Genomic DNA, 16,171 nt, shown 5'->3' on the forward strand with positions numbered 1-16,171 from the left:
TGGGGCTCCGCGACTCGCGGCAAAATCCTCTTCAAACTCCGCGAGTCGCGGAGAATGTATTTACAGCTCACACCCTTGGAGTTTCTCTGCCGACGGTTTTATAATATATATATATAATATATATATAATTAATATAATTAATTATATATTATATTATATTTATATGCATAGTTAACTTGTAATTTTTAGTCCGTTGCGTCGAGCGTTAAGAGTTGACTCTGGTCCCGGTTCCGGATTTTCGAACGTCCTTGCGTACAATTTTATATTTTGTATTTTGCGTTTTGAATCTTGTACTCTTGTAATTTCGAGACGTTTCTTATCAATAATTGGAACCTCTTTGATTGTCTTTTGTACTTTTGAGCTTTTTGGTCGTTTGCGTCTTCAATTCGTCGAATCTGTCTTTTGTCTTCACCTTTTATTATTTAAACGAATATCACTTGTAAATAGAACAATTGCAACTAAAAGCTTGTCTTTCTTGAGGAATAATGCTATGAAATATATGTTCGTTTTTAGCATTATCAACGACATTTAAATGTATATATCATATTAAGATATATTAATATATCATAATATCATGATAATATAATAATTTAAAATCTCATTTGATATTATAAACTTTGGGTTAACAACATTTAACAAGATCATTAACCTAAAGGTCTCAAAACAACACTTACATGTAACGACTAACGATGACTTAACGACTCAGTTAAAATGTATATACATGTAGTGTTTTAATATGTATTCGTACACTTTTGAAAGACTTCAAGACACTTATCAAAATACTTCTACTTAACAAAAATGCTTACAATTACATCCTCGTTCAGTTTCATCAACAATTCTACTCGTATGCACCCGTATTCGTACTCGTACAATACACTGCTTTTAGATGTATGTACTATTGGTATATACACTCCAATGATCAGCTCTTAGCAGCCCATGTGAGTCACCTAACACATGTGGGAACCATCATTTGGCAACTAGCATGAAATATCTCATAAAATTACAAAAATATGAGTAATCATTCATGATTTATTTACATGAAAACAAAATTACATATCCTTTATATCTAATCCATACACCAACGACCAAAAACACCTACAAACACTTTCATTCTTAAATTTTCTTCATCTAATTGATCTCTCTCAAGTTCTAACTTCAAGTTCTAAGTGTTCTTCATAAATTCTACAAGTTCTAGTTACATAAAATCAAGAATACTTTCAAGTTTGCTAGCTCACTTCCAATCTTGTAAGGTGATCATCCAATCTCAAGAAATCCTTGTTTCTTACAGTAGGTTATCATTCTAATACAAGGTAATAATCATATTCAAACTTTGGTTCAATTTCTATAACTACAACAATCTTATTTCAAGTGATGATCTTACTTGAACTTGTTTTCGTGTCATGATTCTGCTTCAAGAACTTCGAGCCATCCAAGGATCCGTTGAAGCTAGATCCATTTTTCTCTTTTCTAGTAGGTTTATCCAAGGAACTTAAGGTAGTAATGATGTTCATAACATCATTCAATTCATACATAAAAAGCTATCATATTTGAAGTGGTAAACTAGTAATCACTAGAACATAGTTTAGTTAATTCTAAACTTGTTCGCAAATAAAGTTAATCCTTCTAACTACACTTTTAAAATAAACTATACACATGATCTATATCTATATGATATGCTAACTTAATGATTTAAAACCCGGAAACACGATAAACACCATAAAACCGGATTTACGCCGTCGTAGTTACAACGTGGGGCTGTTTTGGTTTGGATAATTAAAAACTATGAAAAACTTTGATTTAAAAGCTATACTTCTGGGAAAATGATTTTTCTTATGAACATGAAACCATATCCAAAAATCATGGTTAAACTCAAAGTGAAAGTATGTTTTTCAAAACAGTCATCAAGATGTCGTTCTTTCGATGGAAATGACTACCTCTTTCAAAAATGACTTGTAACTTGTATTTCCGACTATAAACCTATACCTTTTCTGTTTATTTTCATAAAGTCAAGTTCAATACGAAACCGTGGCCACTTAAATCACTCAAAACGGATTAGAAACGAAGAAATGGCGAGCAAAACAAAATTGGTAAAAACTACTCATTTTAGCTACGTGAAAATTGGTAACAAATCTATTCCAACCATAACTTAATCAACTTGTATTGTATATTATGTAATCTTGAGATACCATAGACATGTATACAATGTTTCGACCTATCATGTAGACACATCTATATATATTTCGGAACAACCATAGACACTCTATATGTGAATATTGGAGTTAGCTATACAGGGTTGAGGTTGATTCCAAAATATATATAGTTTGAGTTGTGATCAATACTGAGGTATTTATACACTGGGTCGTGGATTGATTCAAGATAATATATATCGATTTATTTCTGTACATCTAACTGTAGACAACTAGTTGTAGGTTACTAACGAGGACAGCTGACTTAATAAACTTAAAACATCAAAATGTATTAAAAGTGTTGTAAATATATTTTGAACATACTTTGATATATATGTACATATTTGTTATAGGTTCGTGAATCGACCAGTGGCCAAGTCTTACTTCCTGACGAAGTAAAAAATCTGTGAAAGTGAGTTATAGTCCCACTTTTAAAATCTAATATTTTTGGGATGAGAATACATGCAGGTTTTATAAATGATTTACAAAATAGACACAAGTACGGGAAACTACATTCTATGGTTGAATTATCGAAATCGAATATGCCCCTTTTTATTAAGTCTGGTAATCTAAGAATTGGGGAACAGGCACCCTAATTGACGCGAATCCTAAAGATAGATCTATTGGGCCTAACAAACCCCATCCAAAGTACCGGATGCTTTAGTACTTCGAAATTTATATCATATCCTAAGGGTGTCCCGGAATGATGGGGATATTCTTAAATATGCATCTTGTTAATGTCGGTTACCAGGTGTTCACTATATGAATGATTTTTATCTCTATGTATGGGATGTGTATTGAAATATGAAATCTTGTGGTCTATTATTATGATTTGATAATATATAGGTTAAACCTATAACTCACCAACATTTTTGTTGACGTTTTAAGCATGTTTATTCTTAGGTGATTATTAAGAGCTTTCGCTGTCACATACTTAAATAAGGATGAGATTTGGAGTCCATGCTTGTATGATATTGTGTAAAAACTGCATTCAAGAAACTTATTTCGTTGTAACATATTTGTATTGTAAACCATTATGTAATGGTCGCGTGTAAACAGGATATTTTAGATTATCATTATTTGATAATCTACGTAAAGCTTTTTAAACCTTTATTGATGAAATAAAGGTTATGGTTTGTTTTAAAATGAATGCAGTCTTTGAAAAACGTCTCATATAGAGGTCAAAACCTCGCAACGAAATCAATTAATATGGAACGTTTTTAATCAATAAGAACGGGACATTACAGTTGGTATCCGAGCGTTGGTCTTAGAGAACCAGAAAATTTGCATTAGTGTGTCTTATCGAGTTTGTTAGGATGCATTAGTGAGTCTGGACTTCGACCGTGTTTTCTTTAAAATTGATTGCTTAACATTTTTGTTGAAAACTATATATTTTTAATATGTGAATATTATGTGATATATTAATCTCTTAACGTGTTTGATATTATGTGATAGATGTCTACCTCTAGAACAAGTCCCATTGACTTACCTAATAATAATGAAGAGTCAAATGTAAATTGGAATGATTCGTGGACTGATTCACAAGTTCCCGAAGAGGAACCGGAAGAAGAGTCGGAACCGGAAGAAGAATCGGAACCGGAAGAAGAATCGGAACCAGAAGAAGAAATAGAACCAGTGGGGGAAATAATAAAACGGTTAAGTAGAAAAAAATCCTCAACCAACCGACCAAAGTTAATTATGGTCAATGGTGTTTCCGCCAAGGAAGCAATGTATTGGGAGGATTACCAATTCTCCGATAAATCGGATCCCGACAAGGATTCCGATGATGTTATAGAAATTACCCCAACACAATTTAATAAGGCAAAAGAGAACAATAAGGGAAAGGGCATAAAAATAGTGAAATTTGATTCCAAACACGATGAACTTTATATGTATCGTCAACACCCGTATTTCTTAAGTTGTGACAATAACCCGGGAACCTCTAAACCACCAGGTTTTTCTAAACCAATGTGGAAAATGACGGCTCATATTAGGGGAACATCATATATCCCTAGAAACTTGGCAAAACGAACCAAAATCGGAGAAGAAGAAACGAGCGAGTCGGAATAAGATAGTTGTATTCATGTGGTGTAATATATGTAATATAGTGTGCTTATGCTTTATGATATATGTAAAAATTGCTTGTATTAATAAGTATTTTTTTATGAATCTAACTCTTGTCTATTTTACAGTATAAAAACACAAAATGGATAGACAACCCAATATTTTAAGAGACCTACCCGGAGACATGATTGATGAAATCTTGTCTAGAGTCGGTCAGAATTCCTCGACACAACTATTTAAGGCGAGATCAGTTTGTAAGACATTCGAAGAACGTTCCAAGAATGCCTTGATTTATAAAAGGCTTTCGTTCGAAAGATGGGGGATATCACATTGGGAAATCCATAAGTTACGATGTGTTTACTTTGACGCATATATTGCGGGGAACCCAAATGCTATTTTACGCAACAGGTTAAGAAATTATTTTGACTCAATATATCCGAATATAGGACTTCGTGATTTTGAAAAAGCGGCTAACATGCAACATAAAGAAGCATGTTATGCTTATGGGTTAGTAATGTTCGCTTCTCACCAAAGTGAGAACAAGAACATCGGGCTACAACTATTAAACAAAACATTCCCACAAGTGACGGAGTCGGTAATTGGGGTAAGAAATGAGGTTTTTAGATTGTTACAGGACTGTTGGACATTACATAACCCTCGTCCCTTTGACGACGTTACAACACGATGTCTTATCAATGGCCATAACGGTTATGTTCCACAAGACCAAGGATGGGAAGTAGTCCTAGTAAAACCAGAATGCATGACTTGTTTCTGGACGTATGAATTACGTGTCTTTATTGTCTTTGCTGAACGACTTGTGTACTAGCTAGAATTATCTTCACAACCATCTTGTATCAAATTTATTGTGTGCTATATTTCATGCTATATGTAAAATAAGCGGTATTGTAAGTTTGTAAAATATTGTGTAAAAGTTTGAACACGAAATATTATTATAATCAGTTTTTCATATAGAATTGTATATTAGCTACTAAGTATGAACTTAACGGGTAGGTACTACCCGAATTTAAACTTATAAAATGCTAATATGAAGAAAAAGCTTTTATAAATGAGTTCATATTATGCTACGAGATACTATTGACTGCTCTTAATATTCTGTATGATTAACTTGTTTCATTTGACTATTTTGAAGGAAATGGCACCAACTACTCGACACACCTTGAATATGAGCGAAGAGGAATTTCGTGCCTTTCTTGCTTCAAACATAGCCGCAGTACAGGCTGCGCTACATACCAACAATAACCTTGGATCTAGCAGTACAGGAAATCGTGTAGGATGCACCTACAAAGAATTCACTGCCTGCAAACCTTTGGAATTTGATGGAACCGAAGGACCGATCGGATTGAAACGGTGGACCGAGAAGGTCGAATCGGTATTTGCCATAAGTAAGTGTACTGAAGAGGACAAAGTGAAGTACGCTACGCATACCTTCACAGGTTCTGCATTAACATGGTGAAATACCTATCTAGAGCAAGTAGGACAAGATGATGCTTACGCACTACCGTAGTCAGCATTCAAGCACTTGATGAACGAGAAGTACCGTCCCAGAATCGAGGTCAATAAGTCCAAGACAGAACTTAGAGGGTTACGAACCCAAGGATTTGATATTACCACGTATGAAAGACGATTCACAGAATTATGCCTATTGTGTCCGGGAGCGTTTGAAGATGAGGAAGAGAAGATCGACGCGTTTGTGAAAGGATTACCGGAAAGAATCCAAGAAGATATAAGTTCACACGAGCCCGTCTCCATACAACAGGCATGTAGAATGGCTCACAAACTAGTGAACCAGATTGAAGAAAGAATTAAAGAACAGACTGCTGAAGAGGCCAATGTGAAGCAAGTCAAAAGAAAGTGGGAGAAAAACGGTGATAAGAATCACCAATACAACAACAACAGCAATTACAACAATAATCGCAACAACTATCCCAACAATCGCAACATCAATCGCAACTACAACAAACGGCCCAACAACAACAACAACAACAACAACAACAACAACAGCAACTACAACAACCATCCCAACAACAATAATAACCGCAACAACAACAACAATTAGAAGCAGCTATGCCAAAGGTGTGAAAAGTATCACTCGGGGTTCTGCACAAAATTTTGCAACAAGTGTAAAAGAAATGGTCATAGCGCGGTGAAGTGTGAGGTCTACGGACCAGGGGTTAACAGAACGAAAGGAACAAATGGTGTCGGAACGAGTAATGGCGGAGCAAGTAGTGTCGGAGCAAGTTATGCCAATGTAGTTTGTTATAAATGTGGAAAACTGGGCCACATTATTAGAAATTGCCCGAACCAGGAGAACACGAATGGACAAGGCCGTGGAAGAGTTTTCAATATTAATGCGGCAGAGGCACAGGAAGACCCGGAGCTTGTTACGGGTACGTTTCTTATTGACAATAAATCTGCTTACGTTTTATTTGATTCGGGTGCGGATAGAAGCTACATGAGTAGAGATTTTTGTGCTAAATTAAGTTGTCCATTGATGCCGTTGGATAGTAAATTTTTACTCGAATTAGCAAACGGTAAATTAATTTCAGCAGATTATATATGCCGGAATCGAGAAATTAAACTGGGTAGCGAAATATTTGAGATTGATTTGATACCAGTAGAGTTAGGGAGTTTTGATGTAATAGTTGGCATGGACTGGCTGAAGAAGGTGAAAGCAGAGATCGTATGTTATAAAAATGCAATTCGCATTGTACGAGAAGAAGGAGAACCCTTAATGGTGTACGGAGAAAAGGGCAACACGAAGCTACATCTTATTAGTAATTTGAAGGCACAAAAACTAATAAGAAAAGGTTGCTATGCTGTTCTAGCACATGTCGAGAAAGTACAAACTGAAGAAAAGAGCATCAATGATGTTTTTTTCGCAAAAAATTTCCCGATGTATTTCTGAAAGAATTACCGGGACTACCTCCACATCGATCTGTTGAATTTCAAATAGATCTTATACCAGGAGCTGCACCAATAGCTCGTGCTCCTTACAGACTCGCACCAAGCGAGATGAAAGAACTGAAAATCCAACTGCAAGAACTATTAGAACGTGGTTTCATTCGACCAAGCACATCACCATGGGGAGCTCCTGTTTTGTTTGTCAAGAAGAAAGATGGTACATTTAGGTTGTGTATTGACTACAGAGAGTTGAACAAACTTACCATCAAAAACCGTTATCCACTGCCGAGAATTGACGACTTATTTGATCAACCACAAGGCTCGTCGATTTATTCGAAGATCGATTTACGTTCTGGATATCATCAAATGCGAGTAAAGGAGGATGATATTCCAAAAACTGCTTTTAGGACGCGTTATGGTCATTACGAATTTATGGTTATGCCGTTTGGATTGACTAACGCACCAGCTGTGTTCATGGACCTTATGAACCGAGTGTGTGGGCCATATCTTGACAAGTTTGTCATTGTTTTCATCGATTACATACTTATTTACTCAAAGAATGATCAAGAGCACGAAGAACATTTGAGAAAAGTGCTAGAAGTATTGAGGAAAGAAAAACTGTACGCTAAGTTTTCAAAGTGTGCATTTTGGTTGGAAGAAGTTCAATTCCTCGGTCACATAGTGAACAAAGAAGGTATCCAGGTGGACCCGGCAAAGATCGAAACCGTTGAAAAGTGGGAAACCCCAAAAACTCCGAAGCATATACGTCAATTTTTAGGATTGGCTGGTTACTACAGAAGATTCATCCAAGATTTCTCCAAAATAGCAAAACCCTTGACTGCATTAACGCATAAAGGGAAGAAATTTGAATGGAAGGATGAACAAGAGAAGGCGTTTCAGTTATTGAAGAAAAAGCTAACTACGGCACCTATATTGTCATTGCCTGAAGGGAATGATGATTTTGTGATATATTGTGACGCCTCAAAGCAAGGTCTCGGTTGTGTATTAATGCAACGAACGAAGGTAATTGCTTATGCATCTAGACAATTGAAGATTCACGAGCAAAATTATACGACGCATGATTTGGAATTAGGCGCGGTTGTTTTTGCATTAAAGACTTGGAGGCACTACTTATATGGGGTCAAAAGTATTATATATACCGACCACAAAAGTCTTCAACACATATTTAATCAGAAACAACTGAACATGAGGCAGCGTAGGTGGATTGAATTGTTGAATGATTACGACTTTGAGATTCGTTACCACCCGGGGAAGGCAAATGTGGTAGCCGACGCCTTGAGTAGAAAGGACAGAGAACTCATTCGAGTAAAATCTATGAATATAATGATTCACAATAACCTTACTACTCAAATAAAGGAGGCGCAGCAAGGAGTTTTAAAAGAGGGAAATTTAAAGAATGAAATACCCAAAGGATCGGAGAAGCATCTTAATATTCGGGAAGATGGAACCCAGTATAGGGCTGAAAGGATTTGGGTACCAAAATTTGGAGATATGAGAGAAATGGTACTTAGAGAAGCTCATAAAACCAGATACTCAATACATCCTGGAACAGGGAAGATGTACAAGGATCTCAAGAAACATTTTTAGTGGCCAGGTATGAAAGCCGATGTTGCTAAATACATAGGGGAATGTTTGACGTGTTCTAAGGTCAAAGCGAAGCATCAGAAACCATCAGGTCTACTTCAACAACCCGAAATCCCGAAATGGAAATGGGAAAACATTACCATGGATTTCATCACTAAATTGCCAAGGACTGCAAGTGGTTTTGATACTATTTGGGTAATAGTTGATCGTCTCACCAAATCAGCACACTTCCTGCCAATAAGAGAAGATGACAAGATGGAGAAGTTAGCACGACTGTATTTGAAGGAAGTCATCTCCAGACATGGAATACCAATCTCTATTATCTCTGATAGGGATGGCAGATTTATTTCAAGATTCTGGCAGACATTACAGCAAGCATTAGGAACTCGTCTAGACATGAGTACCGCCTATCATCCACAAACTGATGGGCAGAGTGAAAGGACGATACAAATGCTTGAAGACATGCTACGAGCATGTGTTATTGATTTCGGAAACAGTTGGGATCGACATCTACCGTTAGCAGAATTTTCCTACAACAATAGCTACCATTCAAGCATTGAGATGGCTCCGTTTGAAGCACTTTATGGTAGAAAGTGCAGGTCTCCGATTTGTTGGAGTGAAGTGGGGGATAGACAGATTACTGGTCCGGAGATAATACAAGAAACTACTGAGAAGATCATCCAAATTCAACAATGGTTGAAAACCGCCCAAAGTCGACAAAAGAGCTACGCCGACATTAAAAGAAAAGATATAGAATTTGAAATTGAAGAGATGGTCATGCTTAAGGTTGCACCTTGGAAAGGTGTTGTTCGATTTGGTAAACGAGGGAAATTAAATCCAAGGTATATTGGACCATTCAAGATTATTGATCGTGTCGGACCAGTAGCTTACCGACTTGAGTTACTGTAACATCCCGCCTTTTTCCATTTACTTTTCCGTTATACTAATTTAAACTCCGTTATATGTTTATAACATCTCCCGTTAATACGCGTTTTAAAATATTCCGTTTAGGTATTTTTCGCACCCGACTACAAACTCGAGGGACTAAAATTGACACGGGGCAAACTAGTTGACTAGGTCAACTAGTCCACCCCAATCACCACCATTCAACCATCTCCCTCTCTCTCTCTCTTTCTCTCTAGCAAGAACACACACACATTTACCAAATTCATTCAATCATCATCTAAATTCGACCTAGGAGGCTTACAACAAAATAAATTACATATTCGTGATCCTCTCTTCATCCTCTTCATTTTGGTACCAACTTCATCTCGTTTGGGTAACATTTCTAAAACACTAGTTTTCTTTAAATTTGTGTTCTTGACTTAAAAGTATGTTAATTAGTGTCTATGGCTCATTGTGATGTCGTGTATGTAATTTGTATGCTCGATTTGTTGTTTTTGGTGTAACTAGTTCATTATGAAAATTACTTGCTAAATCCTTGATTTTGGATGATCAAATGTTATTAGATTGTTAATGTGCATGTTTTAAAAGTGTTACTAGTATCATTAGCTTCATTTTGATGTATAGATTGATTAAAGAAACTTCATAAACGCGATTATTGATTTTGTGAACTTTTGGTTAGGGTTTGATAGCTTTAAAACGAACTTTTGATGCATTGAATGCTTGTTAATGTTATTGATAAGTGTTTAGTTGTATTACATGTTTCATTACCTTCAAAACGGCATATCATACATGTAAATTGGATTCCCGGAACTTGAAATGCATCTTGATGAACTTGAAACTTTGATTTTGGACGTTTAACGAATATTCGACGAGGCTATTGTTGTCTTAAATGATAAATTTGATTTAGTTAATGTATCTAGTTGTGTTCCTTGTCGAAAGAGCTTTCCGGTGATATAAAATACATGTTCTAATTGTTTGCGGATCATAAGTTATGATTATTTGAAGTTTGGGTCGTGCACTTGTGTAATTCAGCAAACAGGACCTGTAAGCCATTTGGGACGCCGTCCCACCCTCTTGGACGCCGTCCCACTCTTCATATCAGGACACCGTCCTGATTTTGGGACGCCGTCCCACTCTTCATACTGGGACACCGTCCTGATTTTGGGACACCGTCCTGATACACTAAAACTGGCTGTTTGCTTTGGTCATTTGACATAAAAATGTTTGCTATACTACGGACCTCCGATTAACATGAAACTTGGTCAACATGCTCATATATGATTATATAACTTAGAAAAATTGTCGGATACCCAACCCGACCCCGTTGACTTTTCCGTTGACTTTGACCCGACCAAGTTGACTTTTAATCAAACTTAACCAAATAATTGTGCAATCGTTCTAACATGTTTTTATACTTGTACCTTGCATGAAACATGACAATTTGATTCACATGCTATTATGATCGAGTCTTAACGAGCCATAGGACTAATTGAACATCTTTGACCTATCGTGTTTACCGTTATTGATACAACCTATTGTTTAGGTCAAGACTAGCATTGTTCTTTGCACACGTTTACTTGTTGAAGTACTTTACTACTCGTGCACTCAAGGTGAGATCATAGTCCCACTTTTACTCTTTTTGAACTTACATTTGGGATGAGAAAACATAAACATTTCCTTACTAAGTGAACACAAGTACAGGAAAACAAACATTCTACATACGAGTTTAGAACAAAATCCTCAATTCGATTATCATTAGTTACACTTGCCGGGTGTAAGCGAGAACTTATGTTGTATGGATCCATATGGGTTTGACAAACCCTCATTCAAACGGTTCGCTACCGTTTACGAATGAAATATATTTTCGAGAAACAGTGTATGTTCTAGCACTAAGTGATGGGGTTCTATGGAAGGAATGTTAAGCATTGATAATTGGGTGCTCGTGAAACAAACTTTTGGAATGTATTACTATTATTTCATTGATGCAAATCTTGTGGTTCACTTGTACTTACTTACTTAAACCTATGATTTCACCAACGTTTTCGTTGACAGATTTCTATGTTTTTTCTCAGGTCCTTGAACGATACATGATACATGCTTCCGCTCATTATTTTGATACTTGCATTGGATGACGAGTATATATGCATACATGGAGCGTCTTTTGGCTACTTTTAAATTGTGTCGCATAAGTTTCATTTGTACTTATAACTTTGTAACGTAACTTGTGGTGGAACTATTCTCGTAAACTTTGAACAATCTTTACATTTGAAATGAATGCGACATATCTTTTGGTCAAACGTTGTTTTAAAGACTTATGACCACGTAACGGGACCTAAGTAGACGGCGCCGTCAATGACGATTTTGTCGGGTCGCTACAGATGGTATCAGAGCGTTGGTTGTAGGGATTTAGAGTTCATTGGTGTCGACCCCGAGTCATAGGGTACATTGGTGAGTCTAGACTACAACCGGCATATAGACTTGAAGTAGGAATTACTTGACTACTTGTGCATTTATACTCGAACGCTTCTACTCATATCTACTCTTAGTTCATCTTAATCTCACGTTGTTTAATTTGATTGACACGCCACCTTGACTATATGAAATGATGTCGAATGCACATATGAATCAGGGTAATATAATTTCCGGGATTATATTACGGTGACTCATATGAACGTTCCGACATTATGACATAAAGAATTTAAGGCGAGTCGAGGAAAAACTTCTATTTATCTTTATTCTATATCACGGTTAGTATTATTGAGAATACTAATCAATGATATTCTTGTGTCTTGAAGGAACAATGGCTCCTCGTCGTGTACGCCGCAATGAAACTCCCGAACAAGCTCTCGAACGGATGATAGCTACCGCCGTAGATGCGGCCATGGCCGGTCACTCATCCAACAACAATAATAATAACAACCACAACAACAACAACAACAATGGAGCCGGTAACTCAAACGAAGGATGCTCCTATAAAGCTTTCATGGGGTGCAAACCTCACACTTTTGATGGAACCGGGGGACCGGTCGTGCTCACCCGATGGTTTGAGCAAACGGAAGCCGTCTTTAGCATAAGCGGTTGTCGGGACCAAGACAAGGTCAAATACTCCACTCACACCTTCGCCGGTGTCGCTCTTACATGGTGGAATACTTATGTACAATCGGTGGGTACCGATGAAGCTCACGCTCTCTCTTGGGCCGACTTGAGGGAAAAGATGATTGTCGAATATTTCCCTCGTGAAGAAACCCGAAGGCTCGAACAAGAGCTAAGAACTTTAAAGGCGATCGGAAATGATCTCAAGGCTTATAATCAACGATTTTCCGAACTAGCCTTGATGTGCCCAAATCTTGTGAACCCCGAAGCTTTAAGGGTTGAACTTTACATGGATGGTCTTCCAAAGAGCATCAAACACGGAGTAATGTCATCCAAACCCCCTAATCATCAAGAAGCTTTGAACATGGCTCGCAAATTGATAGAGACAGTGGACGAAATCGTAGTACCGGCACCTAAAGCCGAGGACAAGTTGGGTAACAACAAAAGAAAATGGGAAGCTCCCCAATCAAGCAACAACAACTTTGCCAAGAAATCTTTCACCTCCGACGGCAAGAAGGGTTATGCCGGAATTCTACCTCTTTGCAACAAATGCAACAAACATCACTTTGGCGAATGTAGTAAGCTAATTTGCCATCGGTGCCAAGGAATTGGTCATAAGGCCAACGATTGTAAAAGTGCCACACCCGTCGCTCGAAAGTGGCCCAATGCACCAAAGACGGGCACTTGTTACGAATGTGGCCAAATGGGCCATTATAGAAATGCATGCCCGAAGAGGAAAGATAACCCCAATACGCGCGGCCGAGCTTTCAACATCAACACCGAGGAAGCCCGGGATGACACTGAACTAGTCACGGGTACGTTTCTTCTCAACAATTCTTATGTCTCTTGCTTATTCGATTCGGGTGCCGATAAATGCTTTGTATCCAAGACTTTGACTCATTATTTTAGCACTCCACCTCTTCCATTAGATACCACTTATACCATTGAAGTGGCTAACGGGAAACTATTAAGTGCCGACACATATTACCGGGGGTGTACGTTAAACATTTTGGGTAAGGAATTTGAAATTGACTTAATACCCATGGAACTAGGAAGCTTTGATGTAATAATCGGTATGAATTGGTTAGTCAAAACGAAATCGCACATCCTTTGTGATCTTAACGCAATCCGAATTCCTATCGAGAATGGTGAACCTTTGATTGTTTATGGCGATAAGAGTTGCACCAGACTCAACCTCGTTTCGTGCCTTAAAGTTAGAAAACTACTCCGTAAGGGTTGTTTTGCGATCCTTGCCCACGTTAAGAAAGTCGAGTCCGATGAGAAGCATATCGATGATGTGCCAATTGTTAGTGACTTTTCCGATGTATTTCCCGACGAACTGCCGGGTCTTCCACCTCATCGACCGGTTGAATTCCAAATCGATCTTATTCCGGGAGCCGCACCCGTAGCACGTGCACCGTATAGACTTGCTCCATCCGAAATGCAAGAATTGCAAAGTCAAATCCAAGAACTACTTGACCGTGGTTTTATCCAACCTAGCCATTCACCTTGGGGCGCTCCGATTTTGTTTGTTAAAAAGAAAGACGGATCCCTACGAATGTGCATTGATTATCGTGAACTAAATAAATTGACGGTTAAGAACCGATATCCTCTTCCTCGCATCGATGACCTCTTTGATCAACTACAAGGGTCTTGTGTATATTCGAAAATCGATCTCCGCTCGGGTTATCATCAATTAAGGGTTAAGGGGGAAGATGTCTCCAAAACCGCTTTCCGGACTCGTTATGGTAGTTATGAATTCCTCGTCATGCCATTTGGTCTCACTAACGCACCGGCGGTGTTCATGGATCTTATGAACCGCGTGTGCAAATCGTATCTCGATAAATTCGTTATTGTGTTCATCGATGATATATTGATCTATTCAAAAAATGAAGAAGAGCACGAACAACATCTCCGACTTGTGCTTGAACTCTTGAGACAAGAACGACTTTATGCCAAATTCTCCAAGTGTGAATTTTGGTTGAAGGAAGTTCAAATTCTTGGTCATGTTGTAAGTGATCAAGGCATTAAAGTCGATCCCACGAAGATCGAAGCCATTAGTAAATGGGAGACTCCTACTACTCCTACTCACATTCGTCAATTCTTGGGTCTCGTCGGGTACTATCGTAGATTCATCGAAAACTTCTCTTTGGTTGCACGTCCTCTAACCGCATTAACTCACAAGGGAAAGAAATTCATTTGGGCGACCGAGCAAGAATCCGCGTTTCAAATCTTGAAAACGAAGCTAACCACCGCTCCTATCTTGTCACTTCCCGAAGGCAATGATGACTTTGTTGTATATTGCGATGCCTCGAAACATGGTTTTGGGTGTGTATTGATGCAACGAACGAAAGTCATTGCTTATGCTTCTCGACAACTCAAAATTCATGAACGAAACTACACGACGCATGATCTCGAACTCGGAGCCGTTGTCTTTGCACTTAAAATGTGGCGACACTATCTTTATGGAACCAAGAGTACTATCTTTACCGACCACAAAAGTCTCCAACACATTTTCGATCAAAAGCAACTAAACATGAGACAACGACGGTGGATTGAAACTTTGAACGATTACGATTGCGAGCTTCGTTACCATCCCGGGAAGGCAAACGTAGTAGCTGATGCCTTAAGTCGAAAAGAAAGAGCGGTGCCTCTTCGTGTTCGAGCTTTAAACATCACCATTCTCACCAACCTCAATAGTCAAATTCGTGTAGCCCAAGATGAGGCCCTCAAGGATGAAAACCTTTCACACGAGCTCTTGAACATTCTCGTCTCTCGATTCGAAATTAGGGAGACCGGACTCCGATATTACGCTGGAAGGATTTGGGTGCCTAGTTATGGGGACCTACGAAGCCTTATTTTAGATGAAGCCCATAAGTCACGATACTCGATTCACCCCGGTGCCAATAAGATGTACCACGACCTTAAACAACTATATTGGTGGCCGAACATCAAAAGGGACGTAGCTACTTATGTTTCCAAGTGTTTGACATGTTCCAAAGTCAAAGCCGAACACCAAAGACCGTCCGGACTACTTCAACAACCCGAGATCCCGCAATGGAAGTGGGAAAGAATAACGATGGATTTTATCACCAAACTACCAAAAACGACGGGCGGTTATGATACCATTTGGGTTATTGTTGACCGTCTCACCAAATCCGCACACTTCCTTGCCATGAAAGAAACGGACAAAATGGAGAAACTTGCACAACTTTACATTAAGGAGATCGTAGCCCGACACGGTGTACCTTTATCGATTATCTCCGACCGAGATGGCCGTTTCGTTTCTAGATTTTGGCGTACATTGCAAGAAGCGTTGGGAACGCATTTAGACATGAGCACCGCATATCATCCACAAATCGACGGACAAAGCGAACGCACAATTCAAACTTTGG

Source organism: Rutidosis leptorrhynchoides, chromosome 8, assembly GCF_046630445.1.
Source record: "Rutidosis leptorrhynchoides isolate AG116_Rl617_1_P2 chromosome 8, CSIRO_AGI_Rlap_v1, whole genome shotgun sequence".
Lineage (NCBI taxonomy): Eukaryota > Viridiplantae > Streptophyta > Magnoliopsida > Asterales > Asteraceae > Rutidosis > Rutidosis leptorrhynchoides.